The sequence below is a fragment of the Rhipicephalus microplus genome, chromosome X (assembly GCF_043290135.1).
Source record: "Rhipicephalus microplus isolate Deutch F79 chromosome X, USDA_Rmic, whole genome shotgun sequence".
Classification (NCBI taxonomy): domain Eukaryota; kingdom Metazoa; phylum Arthropoda; class Arachnida; order Ixodida; family Ixodidae; genus Rhipicephalus; species Rhipicephalus microplus.
Window position 1 is genome coordinate 346,090,684 of NC_134710.1, and position 20,101 is coordinate 346,110,784.

General features: G+C 42.8%; 1 protein-coding gene across 2 annotated transcripts in view; it reads left to right on the forward strand.

The window, feature by feature from the left end:
- The first annotated feature begins 8,583 nt into the window (after window positions 1-8,583).
- LOC119162335 (uncharacterized) overlaps window positions 8,584-20,101 on the forward strand; it is a 29,478-nt gene continuing 17,960 nt past the window's right edge. For both annotated transcript variants that reach the window (XM_075879827.1, XM_075879828.1), the window contains exons 1-4: window positions 8,584-8,843; window positions 9,112-9,402; window positions 12,323-12,406; window positions 16,714-16,783. The gene's annotated coding sequence lies outside the window, so the exon portion shown is untranslated. The remainder of the gene's footprint in view (window positions 8,844-9,111; window positions 9,403-12,322; window positions 12,407-16,713; window positions 16,784-20,101) is intronic.

A 20,101-nucleotide genomic window follows, 5' to 3' on the forward strand; every position in this document is an offset into this window, starting at 1 on the left:
CAATTATTGGCAACGTTTCCTGGTCATTCTTCCTACAAGTCGAATATCACTTCTTCTGCCTGTTGCTAGGGGAAAATGACATGCGCAATTCCCTAACGAGTCGTTCAAAGGCTTTCCTGAGTTCCCTAAAATATACCTTACTTGGGTCCCACACAAAGGCCTCTTGGGTGCTCATTTTCGTTCAGAGTGCGCACACTGTCTTGCCGCAAGTGTTCGTGAAAGACGAAGACAAGCAGAAAAAGCTAAGCTTGAGCTCAAAACTTGGAGAGAGAACTGCTGGGACGCGTCTCAAGTTACAAGAGATATTGCGCTGAAAAAAGTTCGACAGCAGGGTTTTATTAGCGCGACAGTGATCTGATAGTGCTATATGAAGCCTGCGATGAAAATAAAATTTATTTCGTCGTTGCTAATTCAATTAGCGTTTCTCCTGTGTGCTCTTCAGTGAAGGCTGCTTACGAGAATTCGAGTATCAGAAAAGAAAAAAGTTAACACCTATGCAATGAAATGACGCTTTTTTTTTTTTGCAGCAGCAGCAGCACGTCACACGGCCCAGCACCACAGGAAAATAGGGGCGTAACAAAATAGAACGACTTTGGGATAAAAGCCGCAAAAGCACAAAGTAGCTTGTAAATAAGTTTATTGGAATAATGAACAAAATAACCGGAGGGCAGTAAGTATAAACGGCACGTGGGAAGGAGGATTGGGGAATGACAGCATGACTTGCTAGCATGATTGACACGCGACAAACAACAACCGACAAAAACATTGTCTAGCCAGTTTGGGCGAGCGTAGCAACACTTGCATACAATGCAATGTCATTTCGCTCTTGACATAACGCAACGTAAAAAAAACAATTATCGAGGCGGAAAAATTGATTGACCTACCAACGGATAAGTACATCTTCAAACACGCACAAATTTGTGCATTACAAAATAAAGAAAACTAGGCAACACTACTTTAGGGACACTCAAATTTAGGCAACATTAAAACATTATTTACGTTAAAACAATAATATGTAAGGTAAAATATGTTATTTTTGATAAAATAACAAATATTCTAAAAAACTTCAAACACTACAATATTGTACTTTTGTTAACACAAAAATTTGGCAACACAAATTATGTTTAAAAGTCTGGCCACTTCAAAAAAGGTAAAGCAGAGATGCAGTTTACTAAAACAAACACCTTTAGTACATAGCATAAAGTCAATATACAGACTATGGGTTAAAGCAACGTTACTAGAACGTTGGGTTAAACTAGAGGTGTGCGCCGAGACGTATGCGCGCCGCCGCCAACAATTTTTCCTACGCCACCAACGATGATGATGATGATGATGATGATGATTAAAGGCCTCTCCTTTGAATCGGGGTGACGGCATGCGCCATCTAGCCTACCTTAATAGTTCGAGTTTAAATTCTGTCCCTCAACTCGGATGTCTTTTTAATTTTGCCCAGCCGCTACTCTTGGCTGGGATGTTATTTTATCGACTTCTCTGCTTTTCCTCCACCAATACTCCAGCCGCTGCTTAGTAATACCTACTGCTGACCAGTTAATGCTTCCATCAACCGCGAAGTCCAGCGCCTCAGGAAGTGTGACCTTCCCCCCATTTCTATATGGCTGAATCTTTTGACATTCCATGACTATGTGGTCGATTGTTTCTTTATTTATGCCACATCCAACACATGTCTCATCCTGTGACGAATATTTGCTCCTGTAAGGTAAAGTTCTCAAGCAGCCAGCCCGCGCCTCAAAGAGCAACGCACTACCTTTATTGTTGTCATAAAAGTTCTCTTTCCGGATCTCTTGTTTGCTTGCCTTGTAGATTCCCAGCGATCCCTTCTTTTCCATCCTCTCTTTCCACATGAGCGTCTCTGTTTCCCTCACTTGCTTTTTAACTGGTCCCCTTTGCTTATTTGCCACGGTCAAGTTATATTTAGTCGCCAGCTTTCGCGTTCTCTTCCGCCATTTGGTGTCCACACTTTTCAGGTACAGGTATCTGTGCACTCTGGCTGCCCAGTTCTTCTCATCTAAATGTCTAAGTCGCTCCTCAAACCGTATTTTACTTTGTGCTTCCCTCGCCTCAAATGAAGCCCAACCCATATCGCCTTGTACAGCCTCGTTTGTAGTCTTACTGTGAGCTCCCAGAGCTAACCTGCCGACTGCCTTTTGGTTAACCTCCAGCCCCGACAGGATATCTGACTTTAAGCATAATACGGCATTAGAGAACGTGAGCGCAGGCACCATTACCCCTTTCCAGATGCCTCGTACTACCTCGTACTTATTGCGTCCCCAAAGTGCTCTATGTTTCATTACTGCTGCATTTCGTCTCCCTTTCAGTTTGAGGTGTTCTTCATGAGCATTCAGGTAGCCTTTTCCTTCATTAAGCCATCACGCCCACCAATTTGTTACGGGGATTAAAAATACACGGAAGATAGAAAGGAGTCTATTTGCAATATTTACAGATAGGTGTGACACCTGCAGATCCCCAAGTATTTGTACTTATTTACTAATGGTATGGCTTCCTGTTGTATCCTTATTGGTGCTACATGAGCTTCCTCGTTGAACACCATGACTCCAGATTTCTGTGGGTTAAAATGTAGGCCTAGGTACGTTGCCTCATCACCACAAATGTCAGCCAGTTTTTGAAGTTCTTCCACATTATCCGCCAGCAGCACTATATCGTCTGCGTACATCAATCCCGGAATCCGTTGCTCCACTAACACTCCATTGCTTCGGTGTGACAAATCAAAGCCCAATCCACTCTCCTCTAGTCGTCTTTCCATTCCTCTAATGTACTGTGTGAACAGCAATGGCAAAAGAGGGCACCCCTGTTTTAAACCTCTTCGAATGTACACGGGCTCTGTGTATGTACGCCCTTCCCATGTAATGTGTGCCTTGTTACCCTCATATATTGCCCTTAGCAGCCCTACAAATTCCGACCCAATCCCCTCCTCTTCCAGTATATGCCACAGCAATCCCCTGTCCACGTTGTCATAGGCACCCTTTATGTCCAGAAACAGTAGCCATGTTGGTCTGCCCTGTGCTGCCGAAATTTCGATGGTCTGGGTTATGACGAAAAGATTGTCTTCCAAGCGTCGACCCGGCCTAAATCCATTCTGCAGTTCCCCTAAAATACCGTTACTTTCAACCCACTTCAACAACTCGGCTTTGATGGCTTGTATAGCTAATCTATAGAGCACTGACGTGATTGTAATCGGCCTGTAAGAGCTCACCTTGTCCCTTTCTCCCTTGCCTTTGTAGATCAAACTCATTCTACTTTCGCGCCAGTGCGCAGGAATCCTCTTGGATTTTATAGCGCGCTCGATGGCTCCATACAAATGCGCCTGTCCCGCTGGTCCCAAATGGTTGATAATCTCTATCGGGATTCCATCCGGTCCTGTTGCCGTACTTTTGGGAACACTGTGTTCTGCCTTTTTCCAGTCCAAAAATTCGATATTAAATTTTTCATCTGCCACTCTTTTATTTTCCACCTGTGTCCAGTTAGCCGACCTCTCGCGTGCTTGGCCGAAAGTATTTCCTATGACTCCATGTAGGTATTCTAATGCGCTGTCCCCCAGGAGAACGTTGCCGTCCCCGTCCTGTATCTGAGTCTGCATCTCTTTAGTCGTCGTTCCCAATGCTTTTAAATGGTTCCAGAGTTTTCGGGGGGCGCTCTTATCCTTCTTACGTATGTCTGATACCCATTTCTCACTCGCAGCTTTAATCTTCGCTTGTACTAGTTTCTGCACCTCAAATTTCTTTTCTCGGTACCGGATCCACCGTAACTGCACCTCATCATCCTGATATCCCATTTGCTTTGCTTTTCTGTTCAGTCTAGAGGCCCGTCGTCGCTCTTCAATAGCCAGTTTAATTTCCTTGTCCCACCAGCTTCGTGATTTCCGTTTACCCCTCCAGCGGTTTTTTTTCCTTACTTTGTTTATTTCCTTTTGTATACAACTAACAACCTCGTCATATTCCCACACCTTTGTTGGCTGTGCTTCTAATTCTCTTTCGATGCTATTGACGATGTCTGCTATCTGCTTTTCGCTTACTTTCGGGAGCCCAACCTCCTGTGTTTTCTTCCTAGCCCCCCCACTGTCAAATTTCAGGATTATACGCCTGTGGTCGCTGCCCAGACTGTTTTATCCTTCTTCATCTATCGTCATTTGGTTCAACCACTCGTACGTGTGTTCTGAGACCAGGCCGTAGTCTATGCAAGACTGTCTACTGCCGCTTTGCCACGTTATCTGCCCGTCGCATTTATGTTCCCGGTTAACTATTACCAGTTGCTGTTCTTCACACATATCGATAACCATTGCACCGTTACAGTCTGTATATCCATCCAGATCCTCAATGTGGGCATTTAAATCTCCTACTAATATCACCTCGCCAGATTCTTTAAATTTTTTTATGTCCTTCCTGAGGCAGTCCACCCACTCTTTATTTTGTTCTCTGGCGTCATTCCCTGTCCACAGATAGGCCACTCCCAACCGTGTCTTTTTTCCCCCACCGTTCCGCTAACCCATAAGTGCTCCTTACAGCCCTGATTTTCCCTCTGCCAATTCCCTCCTCGCCTAATCAACATGCCCACGCCTACACCCTTCCTTTCTCCCACTGCCCTGTTGCACCCCACCCATACGTAATCATCCATCACTGGTGGCTCCTCCATATCTCTCAGGTGGGTTTCTGTCAGGGCGTACACGTCAATTTCTTCTTTCTCGAGTTGGGTTTGTATCTCCATCCATTTTTCCTGCTTGCGGCCGCCTTGCATGTTTATATAACTAATTTTAATCCCCCGGTTTATTTTCCTTTTCTTTCCTTTGTGTTTCCGCCGCCGTGCATCATTGCCCCCTCCTTCCTGCCTTTCACCACCCCCTCCACTCAGTCCGCCTTCTTCTTGAACGTTTGGCCTCCTCCCAAAAAAGCCACCGCGCGGGCTGCCAATCGGTGCCCTACATGCTCAGCTAGACGGTTACTGAAGTGTATGCCGTCAGACACAAACGCCCTGTTGCGGCCTGCACGGACCAGGTTTCGGTTCAGGTTGACCACTTCGAACTTCATCGTTTTACCCAGAGTCCAAAGCTCCCTGTTTGCCGTACCCACCGCCCTTTCTACGTGGACTCCCTGTTTCTGCACCTCCGGCACCGTGCAGACAGCAATCTGCACATCCTCCGAGGTCGCCCTCAGCTCAGTGATCCCCTTCGCAATCTGCTTTGCGAACCCTCCCCCGCGTCCCTGCAACACATCGTTCACACCCCCCATTACCACTACTAAACTGCGGTCCTCCATTCTATCCCACAGTTGCTCCTTTGCTTGTTGCATCACTTCCCCTACTCTTTTTCCGGGAAGCTTGCTCACCTTCACGCGTTCGTCGTCTCCCAACCTCCCCTTAATCACCTCTCCCACCCTGGCCATGTTGGAGTCGCCGACAACAATCACTTGGCGCCTCCTCTGGTCTTTAGCCGGCACTTTTGCAGGTGTTCGGGGACTACTGTGGTTGACCACGGCAGCCAAGGACCTGGCTGGCGATCCCCCACTTCCCGGCGCTGCCTCGGGGCTTTCTTTGTTACCCGAGTCCGCTCTGCGTTGACGGACACCGCTCGTGCGCGCAGCATCAGTCACCCCCTGTGGGTCTGCGTTCCCGCCGGCGTGCCGCTCGTTGTTCTGAGCCCGCGCACTCGCGTCGTCTCCTGCCGCCAGAGTCACGAGCTCTTCCACCCGCTTTTCAAGCTGGGCCTGCTTTTCCCGAGCTTCGTCCAGTTCGGCCACCGTGCGCACCAACTGGGCGGTCTTCGCCTGACCCGCCTTGTCAAGCTCGGCCACTTGCGCCTCGAGAGCCTCCCGCGCTTCTCTTTCCTCACTCAGGTACCCCTCCAGTTCCTTCACCCTCGCATTCATCTGCTTCTCAAGCCGGTCGAAGCCCTGCCTTGTCCGCTCGCAAGGCCGACATTCGAAGGGCGCCTTCTCAGCGTCCGCCACACTCTTGAACATTGTCTCGCCCAAGAAGCACCAGCGCAGGCACTCTTGGCACTGCACTTGGCCCTCGTCTCCAGTGCCCGATCTCTTTCTCGGGGCCATTGTTCGGCCAACCCCTAGGCCTAAGTCGCCCGTCACACAAAGCCCGCTACCAATGCCCCAACTTCTTCCTTGAACACTAACGCGCCCGCCGCGCTGCCACCGTTCGGTCACACTAGTTGCTCCCAATTCTCAAAACATTCCAAAACAGCTAAAAAAAACAACCCTACCTACCACGTGGCTTTCCGCCTCGTTACATTTAGGTTCCCGCTTACTCGCGCTAGCTGCGCTTTTATCTGTTTACCTCTATTACTTAAGCCGATCCCTACTTCTACAACATTATCTCTCGCAAGCAAAAAAGGAACAAAAAACAAAAACTTAGGTTTTCGTCTTCCGGGCCGTCACGTCCGCGCTGCCGCTCCGCCGTCCAGCCTTCGCCAACTGATCGGCGCGCCGCCGCCACCAATGTGTTTTTGGGTGCGTTGTTTAAATTTTTTTTAGTAAACCTGGCTTTCTCTGAAAGTATATTCTGTCGCCAGTAAATTGTTGGTCCTTTCTTCATTCTACCCTATTGTAAACGCATCGCAGTCGATTCGCCTGCCGGTTACAATTAAATAACTGGATCAGAAAAAACGCCAGGCCGGCGCTGAAGGCGCAGCACAGTAACAGCGAAAGCTAGAAGAGCGCGGCCTTTCAAATCCATTTCTAAACACACTTTGCGTAACTGCTGCGAGCACACTTGCTTGATACCCACTACGGCAATAATAATAAAAGTTTTAGGGTAGTAGGCAGGCATTCCCAATGCTATTTTTTGTCTTTTTTTTTCTGAGAAGCGTGTTATCTTATAACACTTGCAAGGAATTTAGTGCCAATTGTTCATACACTGGCTGACGACGATGAGGAATTATGCCAGACGTGGATATGTGCCACAGTTAAAAGCTGAACAAGAACAATATCTTGTATTGGCATTGGACGACCCACTCGTTACGTTATTCGCATTGTGCGGCGACTGGTTGTTCTTGGGCTGTTTCAAAACGCTTTATAAGTCGTATTTACACGATTGCTTTCCCGACATCAATCAAGCCTGCCTGAGGCAAGTTTGTCAAGAAGTTTCAAGCACCGGTGTGGCTCAATGGGAGAATGGATCAACCCGGGTTCAAGCCCCACTGTGTCATGGGTGCTAGGTTCTTTTTTTTCTAATTTTGTGGGATGTGGTTACGGACACCGGCGGCGGACAACTGCGCGTGACCCGAGTTGTGATCTAATAACAGCTTTCGCTGTAAAACTTGTTCAGTACTCTAATAACGTAGGAAAGTAGTGTTGGACTCAAAATAAACGTTAATTTTAAAATAATTTCAAGCTCACCGAATTAAGCGAATACACGTCGATACCAGCGCCAACGGCGGTGTTTGGCGATGACATATGCCAACATATTCCGGCTGACAATCAAGTCTACATATGTCCTTTCACACATTATGTACTAATAAAAGGTGTGGAAAGTTGGTATTGGAATAAGAATCAATACGATTGTGAAAGCGATCGAGTGAAGGAACATTTACAGTTCAAAGGGGACGATCGGCGCTAGTTACTGTAGAAGCCCCCTTATGTAATGCCCCTCCAAGTAAGGGGGACCTTTAAGGTATTGAACTGAACTGAATGCGTATGAAAGTTGTTGCTTATAGTTGCTTATAAACAAGCAATAGCCAGCTGTTTGTGTCACGCGTGTTTAAAAGAAGTCCGTTAAGGAATTGGAAAACAGAATCTTTAATGAAGAGAGAAAGAGACGATCAACACAAAAGATGAAGCATGCTCTATCAAACAAACGATCCAGTTGGCAGGTTCAGCAAGGTTAACCATTGGGCTAGATTAGAATCACCATAAATTTGTGTGAAGTACAGCACACAACATGAATGCATGTGGATAAAACACTAAGTACATAATTAATGTTTTATGTTTCCTCCGCTTTGTCATGCACTCGCCAGACAGTCAAACCGAGTAATCTGCGCCTTCCTTCGCCCGCATTCTATCTTCGACTTCATTCGACTAACTAAATCAAGATGCCGATTTTTCACAACGGTGTTCGAAACAGTACATCACTAACACAACTTGCACTGTGAGTTGCTTCATAATATTCGGAAGAGGAATCCAACGAAAGACGCGAAGACAGCAAAGGAGAACAACTTTTGATGTCTTCTTGGACAGCAAAGGTTGGACTTCAAACACACTGTTGATTGCAGAAAGCCTACCAACACACAACCCAACAACGCGTGCATAAATAGGCTACAGTGGCACTGTACCCCCGGGGGAACGGAAACACTGCCCCTAGCCTCCTAGGTGTTCTGTGCTGCCCCTAACAACAGGCAGAACGAGTGATATTCGACTTGTAGAAAGAATTACCGGGAAACGTTGCCAACAAATTTTAACATTGAGGGAAGGCACGAAAACGCCGACCAATAATTTGATCGCCGCATTTTCTCGCCATTCTCAACGCTAGTCGGTGAAAGCTATGCCGCCTAGTGTGTAACGCAGCGCACGCTGGCAACAGTGCGCTCCGGCTGCGCGCGTCGCCTCGAAACGTCCGTATGACAAGCTGTCGTGGTAGCTTTGGGGCTTCGAGTAACCCGTTAAATATGTGTTTATGCAGCGCTGTTGATTTTACGATATCGAGGAGCAGTCGGAAAGAGATGCTTTTTGTGAAGTGGGACACAAGTTGGACTGACGTCGTCTGCTTACTCCAGTGTCGTCGGCATCTGCTGCCAAATGCCGTGAAAAGATCTTACTCGGTTTACGCGTGACATTTCTTGTAGTGGATAGAGGGAATTGATTTAAGTAAGTGTTCGTGTTATTTATGGTCATCGCCGCGCCTTGCTGTGCGTTAAAAAAGAAAAAAAAGAGGTGCAATATTTCAAAGACGGGAACGTTTTGTCCTAGGGCCCCCAATTCATTCCCGACATAATTAGCCGTCGCAGCCAACGCTTTTCGATGGCCTACAGACGTGGCTGTCTGAAATGAATTTGTTAGAGCTTCGGGAGAAACAAAAGATACTTCATGTGGCGCAACAGCGTTCTTAGTTCTTTTATTCTTTCTTTTTCTGCAGGTCTGGACGACCAGTGCCACCAACAATCGAGGCTACTTCCCCCACCGCACTTCTCGACCGAAATGATCGTAACAATTTCGGTCGAGGGGACGCAGTCTCGATATTCGGTGGCATTGGTCGTTGTGAAGAAAACGAGGCTGACCATCGTCTTGAGGAGGGAGAAAAAGAAGAAGACACGCGCAAGCTGGTGAAGAAGACACGCGCGAGCGCGTGCATTGCACCACGCGGTCTCCGGGCTTTCATCGTGGACGTCGTCATGAAACGGGGGGTTTCCCGAGTCTCCAGAGGCCTGTGAGTTGCTCGTACCTTTTTCTCCGAGGAGCGATAGCTTGTTGTTTTCTACTTTACCATCGTCTGGTGGCAGTACGCTTATTTTGAGCTGCAGAACACCAGGAAAGTATTGCTACGGTATTGCTGCGTGAAAATCCAGTTAGTCGCGCTGCATGCGCAGTTACTGCTAAGAGCGGCCATCGCGGAGCGTTCAATCCTTTGAAGTCTGATTTGAACTCGTTCGCGTATAGGTCTAATCATGTAGAGGGAATGAGCAGACAAATCAATAGAGCTAGACTAACACTGTTTTTTTTTTTCGTTTCTTCATTAGAACATTCGGCCCTTCTTCGGAAATACAAGCTCGCTTTACTTATTTAAAGGCTTTTCTATGATTATTTGCTGTTCGCATAACCTACCTTTTACAATTAATTGATGCTCCCATTGATCCAACTGTCAGTACTATCCCACTTTGTGTCTAGTACCTACAATATAATTTGCCACGTATGTGCCTAGCTGCTGCATATTTTTGAGAGCTTGCTATTCCCCCTGAACAGGTGGAAGGAAAGGCAGATCAACCATGCACACGACTTCAATATATCCTATACTATAAAACGAGTGCCTGCAGACTGGAAGATTCCTTTTCAATGGCTATGTATGGCTCTTGGAAAGTAATCTTCCAATCTGTAGGCACTCATTTCATAGCTTAGGGTATATTGAAGTAGTGCGCATAGTTTATCTGTCTAGTCTCTCACCTGCTGAGAAGGAATAGGCAAGAGTGCTAGTTGGCATATAGATCTATGAGGTTCACTAATATTTTGACTGTAAAATGTGGAAAACATCAGGCGCAACAATTTTTCATGAAAATTATGCTGAAGCACAGCTGACAGCAGTCATTCATTGGCTGATTATACACTTACTGCAGGACGAAGGCCTCTACTAATGATTTCCAATTTACCCATTTATGCCCAAGCAACTGCCATTATATCCCTATGAACTACTTCATTTCGTCTTTCCATCTAACTCCCCGCTGTCCTCGGCTGCTCTTGCCAATCTGTTGCTTCACTGACAATCAGTTTGATCCAGTACATGTCCAGTCCAAAGCCTTTTCTATTGCTTAATGTCAACTAGAATATCTGCTATTCCTGCTTGTTCTTTTACCTATTCTGCAGTCTTCCGGACGTGCCACGCTTCTAATTTTTTTGTTTCACTGCACTTTGTGTGGTCCCTAACTTTATTCTTCAAGCTTCAGTCCCACAAGCATTCTTTCATCCCGTGATACGACATTTCTCTTTGGTTGACACTATGGATCCCACATCAACTGGCACACTTGCAGATTATGTGCAGCTATTTTGTTCTGATATGGTTGTAGTTGATCAAGTAACATTTTTTATGTGATTTTGATGGCAAGCAAAAAAAGTAATATGTATTTAGGCCTTTGTATATCCTCTTTAGTAGATACACCCTATGGCGTTTTCCCAAATGAACCTGAGTGAATCATTGGGCCTGCTTATAAATCTTGCTTATAAATCTTGATTGATAGTCATTCTATACAAAACGTGCCAGGCATTTTGGCGACCATCGAAAATGTACTCGATATAAAAAATGACATTCTGACATACTGAATTGAAAACACTGAATTTTTAGAATATTTTGAAGATAAAAATTTTTCGGGGTCAAGGTGGAGACTTCAGAAATTCGCAGAATGGCGTCTGAGTGGCCTTAGAATGTTTATTCTGAAAGTACCATTTCTAGTTTGAAGAACAAATTTTGTTGACATTTTAGGCAGAGGTATCTGTATAAGATGTCTGAAGCTGAGTAATATTACTGCAATTTTTTGCCATATATGCCTCTGGAAATTTTGTGACCATGTTCTATATTTTTTGTTTTTCTCTTATATTATTATAGTCTGATTCGTGAGTACTTACTTTATGACAGTTATATTTCTCAATAAAAATAGGAGAATGCATTGCACCTCTCAAAACTGTTATGCATGCTGAGGCTGATGGAGTTTCTCGTGTACTTGTTTCGCAACTGAAACTTCAGCGAGCATTTCGGGTGAGCATTATTTTTTTTCCCGTAAAAGGCTTCTAATGCATTCTCTAGAGTGTCTGTTGGGAGCTCGTGCGCTATATTTAGTAAAGCTCAAAAATAGAACTTCAAAATTTAACGAAAGAGAACTTGGCGAGCTTACTTTGTCAGAATTTTCATACTCCCCTCTTTGCTGTGTAGGTCTGTGCATCTTACTAAGGTGAAACCTTATCATGAATCCTGGATGGAATTAGTATAAACGGTGTCCATTGGATATGAAGTATGCAGCCTATCTGTAAAAGCCTATCTGATATGCTCATTGCACATTTATCTGATATGCTCATTGCACATTTATCTGATATGCTCATTGGGCATTAGTCTCCCCCCCCTTTATTACGAAACAGGTGCCTCGTCCACTACGCTAAGGCTGATGGTTTGTACAAGATGGGGCAATTAATGGGGACAGAAGTCATATTTTGGTGTTCGCGTACTTTCACTGGCATTGGGAATGACAAAACCACTATGAGCAAGAAAAGCAATTTGTGAACGAAACTTCTTGGTTAAAAAACTACCTTGCAGGAAAGCAGTCTTGCAGATTTTTGCAAATGGTTTATTGAGGAATGCCTTTTTCTGACACTTCAAATGTTGGGGCAGTATATCAGCCGGCTCAACGAAACATTGAGTAAGCAGATACGGGCTTGATAAGGTGCTCATCACTCATTTGTTTGTTTTTCCCTAAAGCTTAAATGAATTGCGGATTGTACATATGCCTTGTCATAATAACCAAGTTTAGCTGCATGGAAGCTATTTTTTAAACTCCAGCCTTTGTGTAGCTGCCTTAACACTTGTGCAGTCTGTGCCTAGTTATGTTTTTAACATTTTAACTGCATTGCATGTTTCTTGTGTGCTGCAGGAAACCTTTGTCCATCGTGCCTGAGTAATCATCGCATTGGAGAAAGCGTGCACTGTCTTTGGAAGCCACTTTCGAAAATATGTGGTGAAACATTTTTTATCACTCTTCTTTAAAAACGTTAAATGAGGGTATTGAAGTACTTCAAATTGACAGTTTCAGTTACTGTTGATCTTTCATATTAGTATGTGTTAAGTAGAATATCACTCTTATAGCTGTAGCTGCAGAGAATGAATGTGAAAAGAAAAAGTGGATGTGTATGTCTTCTGAATCAGGCATCTGAGGTTGATGAAGTTTTATTTGGGTATGCTTTGGCTTATTACGATGTGGCTTGTACCTTGAGAATCCTACAGCTCGCTCGGTGTGACTTAGAGTTTGGTAGCACATTCCAGCTTGCACCTATAGTTACTGAAATTGTTCAGAGCTTATTGTAGTGGTGCTTTGGCACCAATTTTCTACTTGTTCCAAATACTGTCCGCTAGCACGGGTGCAAAGCTGCACCAATTGCACCAATTTGGTACAATTCTCTATTGTTGCACCCAGCTGTGCCAAAATCGTAAAGTTGCTGGAATTGCACCACACGGCACCAAAATGCCCAGCCAGCTCAAAATCTTCTCAGGTGTGCTAATTTTGACGAGAATGAAATACAGGCCACGTTGGCCCCCCGCAGTTTGCACCATCAATCAAAGCCCGCAGACCCTATATGTATAGTGCCTAGAATAAAATATTCTCGCAATCGACCAGATAAAGTAACAAAGCTAAGTGCCCATCGGTTCACTGATTGCAGCGGATACCTGTCAGCAGGACGATGAAACTTCAAGACAAAAACGCATTCCTGTAGCCATCAACACTTCACAAGAAATGTGAATTTCCTAGCCTGAAAGGCGGCTATGGCTTCTTAGGAACTAAAGCGGGAAGGTTATGCTCAACGTGCGGCGAACGCTGGTGTTGCCAGTGACCAAGTTGATTTAATATGCAGTGCACATAAAACAGTTCTCTTTTGATCATAAAGTTGTGTCGTCCCGGCCACGATTCTGGTGATAGATATCCGGTATCATCAAAGGACCAACGGGCACGCCGTTGTTACGTTCCCTGATCGAATGCGCCTTGCAAGTGAGCCAAAGCGGCACCTAACACTGTCGACAAAAAAAAAAAAAAAAAGAAGACAAGGGTAACGGGGGGGGGGGTGTGTAGTGACTAGAAAATATCTTGGCTTTGGTTCCAACTCATGCAGAGAATGCTACTTAAGCCATTTTTTCCACAGCACACCGGTGCTCTGCGGCACTGTACATTTTGTTCATACGGCGTTTGTACACCGCATAATTCCAAGTACCAGTATAATCACTGATGTGTAAATGAGCTACTGGCAATCATTTGGAGCAGTGTACTTCCACACAAAAAAAAAGAAATGGTGTGCCAGTTTTTTTTTCGCCACCTCTACTCTTCGGCCTTACGAATCTCTCAATTCCCTGGTTGTGAGCTTGGCATATCTGTATTTAAATTCACAGTGTGCCTCAAATGATTTGAAAGGCGGAGCAAATGCTAATGTGCACATTATCATTATTTTCTCTGTAGGGTGGCTTAAAATACTACTTTTCTTACAATAACAGTGCTCATGTTCACACTGCACGGTTTAGGTGATGTTCAATGGTTTATACAATTTTTAGGCATAAGCCTTTTTAATACTGCTCCAAGTTTGGTATTTTATGTTAAATAATGCATGTTTTTTCTCCCATAACCTGCTCCCTGTGCTCGAAAAGTAACATTTTGCTGCTGTGAAATTGCTCCAAATTGTATTTCAGGTGTTGCACCCCTGCACAAGTGACGTTACTTATCTTTGTTGCCCTCTATGAGCTCTATGACTGTTGAATTTTTAAAATATTTGTTTGCTATGTTTCTAACTTGCTCCTTTTTCAAATTTCGGTCATGGTAATTTGTGTCTATGCACATGCGAGGTTTTCAGTAAGAATTGTCCAGCCTAAAATTATTCAGCATTTTTAATAGGTACATTGACAAAGAGCTTGAGGGGAGATACTACTACCCTCATGACAAAAAAAAAATAATGGTTGTAGGTAAACTCAAAGTAGGTTAAAATCGCCTTCAAAGAGCTTATTGTCTAGAGTATCCTAAATGTGGTCACCTAGCCGCTTGCCATTGCATTTTGCATGATTTCACCTAAGCCACATACTCAAAATAGCTATAATTCTTGAACTGTTATGATGGAGTTTGGCCATCATGTTTGGATAAGGCGAGATCAGGACACACCCAGATCAGGATGAAATTGTTTCCACAAACTCCTTAGCATGTGATGAGTGCAGTTATTTCTTTGAAAAGCTGATATCACTTATATAGTTATAATGAACTTAAGGTAAACAATTAGTATGGATGCTGAGCATTTTGAGACGTTTCATATTACAATTTTTCTTATTCATTAAAATGTTCTGTACAAACCTCCCTGTTTTTTGCATTCTATAGTTAATTTGGAGCAATAAGAGCCATTAATGACTAATAACCATGGACATTAAGTGGTAGAAAAAGTGTGTCCAAGAATATCTGTATGTTACACATTGTCATGTTACTAAAGAAAAAGCATGCAAGTTACAATAAAACTGATTGCATATTTGAAATCGGCTTAAAAACCTATATAAACAGCAAAAGTTTTATTGCCCCAAGCTTCAGAATAATTAAAGAAACTTTTTTTTACATTTAGCATCCTCACAAGAAGGGCTCCTAAAAGGGTTAGAAGTAAAAATTTATTTGTGAATATGCAGTTTTTCACAAGTTTACAATGAGTGCTCCTCAAAAAGCCAATTCAGAGCTTGAAGGGAGGAGTGAGGGCTCGTTATTAGGTCGTGGTATTCAGTGGGGGAACAAATGTTACAGAAAATAAATACTGGGCACCTCAGTTTTCTTGTTTTAATATGTGGAACCATGATGCCAAATCGGGGGATGACTGAAAGTGTTGTGTGGTGTAGATGCATTATTTTCAGATGCTGAAAACTTCCGCATCACTTTTGAGTATGCGATTGACAGACCTTGGAGATTTGTGAGTCGCAAAGCTCTCAAAATATAATATAATTGATTACAAGTAAATAATCGCTCGTTATTTAATGCACATTACTATGGCAAAGGCATGCTATCTCATCCATCACTGAACTTCATAATTTATACTATCTACATTTTTACATTATTTGTCATGCTGATAATACTAGCTTGATTAAAATGGTTTGGTGAAACTGGGCTTGTTCTAATGCACACATACACAGAAAACATGAGGCCTTTTGTTTTGTGATTCCCGTGCAGCCTGTCAAGTGAACAGCATGCTGTAGCTGGATTACCATATGGACAGTTGTATTTTCGTGCATTCTGTTAACTTGGTGCCTCTGCATGATAGCACAAGAAGATTGCCATCATGTAATATGTCACCACATTTAAGCTGGTTTGGAATAGTTTGCGACCAGAAGTGCTTCTCAAGAACTGCCAAAGGAAAAAAAATTGCGACAATGTTTCATGTGTATGTATATGAGAGCTTGCCTACAACCGTAAACTAATTGATGAGAATGCAGGAGCTCTATGTTCTTTGTACTTTAGAGGTTAGTGTTACTTTAGGAAATATAGCTGTGGCATCTCAATCAAGAAAAAATGCCAGTTCAGTCATCATGATTAAAAGAGACATCATAATCAATAGCTAAAAACTTTGTGGTCACTTTTTCTATGCAGAAGTGCAGCCCTTTGTTGTGACACAGAATTGTGCCAAAATTACGTTTGATGTCTGAATTCAAGCCTGACTAATAGCCTCTGGGAGCTAAGAACAGGAGTAAATATGCGAAACCAGTGCAGTTTGTGCAAAGAGCAATCATAATACAAGTAATTTATTTTTTAGTGTAAAATAGAAATATTGCAAAATAGTAAACATGGCAGCTATAAAGTGTAGTGTGCATTTCGCTGCTCGCCTGAAAGAGAATACCTTATATTTCTCAGTTAACTGTAATAACTTCCCTTATCATTCTGGTACAATATAATTATTCATTTATATTGTTCTGATCAGTAGCTTTCACACTTTTTTTAATCTGCATTGGTTGGGCGTTTCCTTCGTGAAACCGCACTTTCACTGCTGTAAGTGCCTGCAATGAGCTGACTGGCAAGTAAAAAGATGTGCGTGTGTGGGGTATGCACTCTCGAGCATTGCAAGCTGCCATAAAAAAAAGCTCTGGGGCCATGTGCTCCCGTGGTCTCTAAAATTTTTGACCGTGGCTGTGAATTCTTGCAGATCTAACGGTTATTGCTGTCACCCTTTCTACATTTTACAAACTAGTCAACTGGCGACACTACTTATTGTTGTACACTGGTGGAAAGTAAAAGTAGTTCACTGCTGCATTGTTTTTGCTTTGCAGATTTACATACAGCGAAAGGTGCATGAAATTACATATGTGTGGAGATCATCCTGGTTGAATAAGATATAAGGTAAGGGAAAAAAAGACGACATATATATTCAAGTTACTGAATCGGCTCTCCACATTGTCGTGTTGTCACACTTTCAGAGCGATTTGGGCAGCAGGTTTTGTCCAAAAATTGTGATATTTAGAATGTTGTGGTTGGTCTGCCATACTTGCAGAAGTTAGTGTTCTTTTTGTTCAACTAGTATTGGGAAATTTAACGTTTTGATTAGCAGCACTAGCAATGTCGCTAGGTGCTGCCAACTCAGATGCACACTCGTGCTTACTTTTCAAACCAATTTGACCCTTCGTATCCCACAGCCAAGCTAGTTGCGCAAGTATTTTTTTCGTATATGCAATGACCATACATACAGAAGTGAGAATAAACCAATACCTGCCAAATTAGCTTTTGTTCTATGTTCCCAGCGTCCAGAACTCTATTTTCTTTGGGGTGATCATCCTTTATCGTACATGGGAACTTTGCTTGCTAATAAGCATTTCAACACATTATTCATTATCATCATGACTAAACATAATGAATTTCTTCATCATCACTTCAGCACATTCATCCCCATAAACATTAACTTGGCTACTTGCTAATGGCTGTGATTCAATAATTTCATTACCATTCTTCATTGTCACCCTAATCGTCATGTTCAAAGCTTTTATCTCTATCATTATCACTGTTGAAGGGCCATTTGCTTGCTCACAGCTCTTCACTCCACAAAATATTAATCTTTATCTTCGTTGATCATTACCATGCATGCATGCATGGTTATGTACAAGCTGAATATTCTCATAATCAGCAGTAGCATTGTTGAAGAGGCCTTTGCTTGTTGATGGCTCTCCTTAAACACTCTAATTATTGATGCTCTCCAAATCTGTGCATTGATTTCCACTAGTCACCTCGAAAATTGTGGCAGCTATGGCATGTGTGCTTTATCACTTAGTTCGCGTCCTGAATAAAGTAGATAAATTAGCAGATAAATTATGAACATAGTTTCTAAAATTACATATAATGATTTGTGCTGAACCGCACGGCAGTGAAGCTGGTTCGACTACCATGCGGCATTTCGTCAGCATCTTAAACAAACTCAGTATGCCTGGTTTCCATCCACGAAGGTAGATGTCTCAGAAAAAACTGAACTTGCAAATTTCTTGTACTTAGGCAACAATAAGCTAAACCCTTCCTGTTTTCAAATAATGCTGAATGATTTAATAAAACCTTACGAATTCCGGGTGAGCTTATAGAAAAATGTAGGCATACACCTTGACAGGGGACTTCAGAAGAACAGCATTCTTCTGTGCGCTTTTGCCACTGTTTCTTCATAGGAGTTCACATGTATATAGATGTTTTTTATGAAATGCTGAAGTAATGCCAACAGTTCAAACCAGTTTTTAAGGTTGTGCATTAGCTATAGCCCAATCCCACTACTCACATATGTTTTGCCCACATATGTGGATGCCAGGAAACAAAGGGTTCAAATATCTTGATGGTGACAACTGCTGCTAATGATTAGTTATAAGATCCCACAGGTATAGGGCTTATTGCATTTTTGTATAATGTTCATATATTAGGGTGCACCTGTCGTCTTGAAGCACTTGTAAGTTATTATAGAAATATTGGTATTTACTAATATGGGTGTTCTTATGGTCGTAGTCATGTCAACTCACTTGTACTTCTGCCTGCTCACACTCGAATGTACCTACTCATGTTAGACATCCCCTCATGTTTTAATTTGGACTTATGCATGTTTATTTACTCATCCACAAAAATAGTCATTCATGTTTGTGTAAGTGTCTACTTGCACCAAGCCCTCATTCATCTCACTTTCTATTGCTAGTAGTTTCAGTCATTCACGCGCATCCAAGTTTCCACTTGCTCATAATCACCAGCACTTACGTCTGTAGTCATGGCTACTTCCACTTGAAGGTAGAACTGCATGCTACACACCTACCTGCCAAGCAAGCATGCTACACTCATGCACTGGTGTAGGACTAATAATTAAAAGTGCATTTTTTATGAGCACTGCCACTGAAGTGTTAGTCTCATTGCTGCTTAACATTTGTTAATTATTTCAGCCATAATGTTCTGATGTTCATGTTTTTAACTCAATTGCATAAAATTATTAACCATGTCATGACTACTACCAGCATAAAAATTACTTACATGGTACTAACTCTCGGTGTAATATTGGAGGAGGGTAATTCATTGCGATATAAATTTTTGCACTCGTTCATTCTTGGAGGCCAACTTGCATGACAAGATATATTCAAACATTTTTACGGAAACAAGTGTAAATTGATGGGCTAGTTTTTTTTTGTTAGAAACAACATTATTGAGAACAAAAAGTAAATAATACCAAGAGACGTATAGGAGATGTTAGGCAGTGGCTATGGTGACGGGGCTCGTCAATGCAGTGCTGTCCTTAGAGTCAGGGGGCCCATCAGTGCAGTGTAATTGCGATTACGTTGATGGGGGCCCGTCAACGTAGTGAAATGTAACAGTGAGGGGGCCCGTAAGCGATGCAGCAATAGCGACGGGCCCCGTCACAGTAAAGCAATGACTACGGTGATGGGGCGGGTCACTGTAGTGAAATAGGAAAATTGCGGTTTCCCAATGTCTTAAATTTGTAGTAGTTTTAGATGCTGCCACTTCGCTGTTCTGGTGGCAATGTGAGTTGACGCATTGGAGAAACAATCCTACCGCAGGTCGTCAGTTAGAATTCCTGTTTTGTTATATACTTTTTTCATTTTTTAAGGTAATTCTTCAAGATTTGCATTACTACTCAAAAGGAGTTGTAATTTAGCTTTTCTTTAAAAATTATGTGCTGTTTCTGTCGGTTATACAACTTACCTCGTGGATTTCGTGGCACAGTGTCGTTGGTGTTCGATTTCGATTCGAATCGCTTCTCTCTCTCTTTTGATTTTCAGCTTTCAGTATAGTTTCAAGTATTCTTACTTCTTTGTAAATAACAATCATGTTTATTCATCGAGCATTTAATTATCAGCCTTATTTCACATCCACGTGGAATGAAGAATTTTATTCTATGATTTATTATTGATACTACGCTGGGTGAGCAGATTTTGTTGTGTGCATACAAATTAACTTTATTATCGCATTGAACAACCACCCCTGGCAGGGTTTCTATCCCTTTGCATTCATACCACATCTCTAACTAATGAATTGTTGCACCCAGTTTGATGTTACCAAATTAATCTGTTCCCCGTATTTTTCGAGTCACAGTTTGAAGGAGACATATGGCCAATGCCAAACGTTGTGCAGGTCAACATGAAATTTGTTCCAAGCCTGATGGCTGTGTGGTTGGACAATATGCTTCAGTAA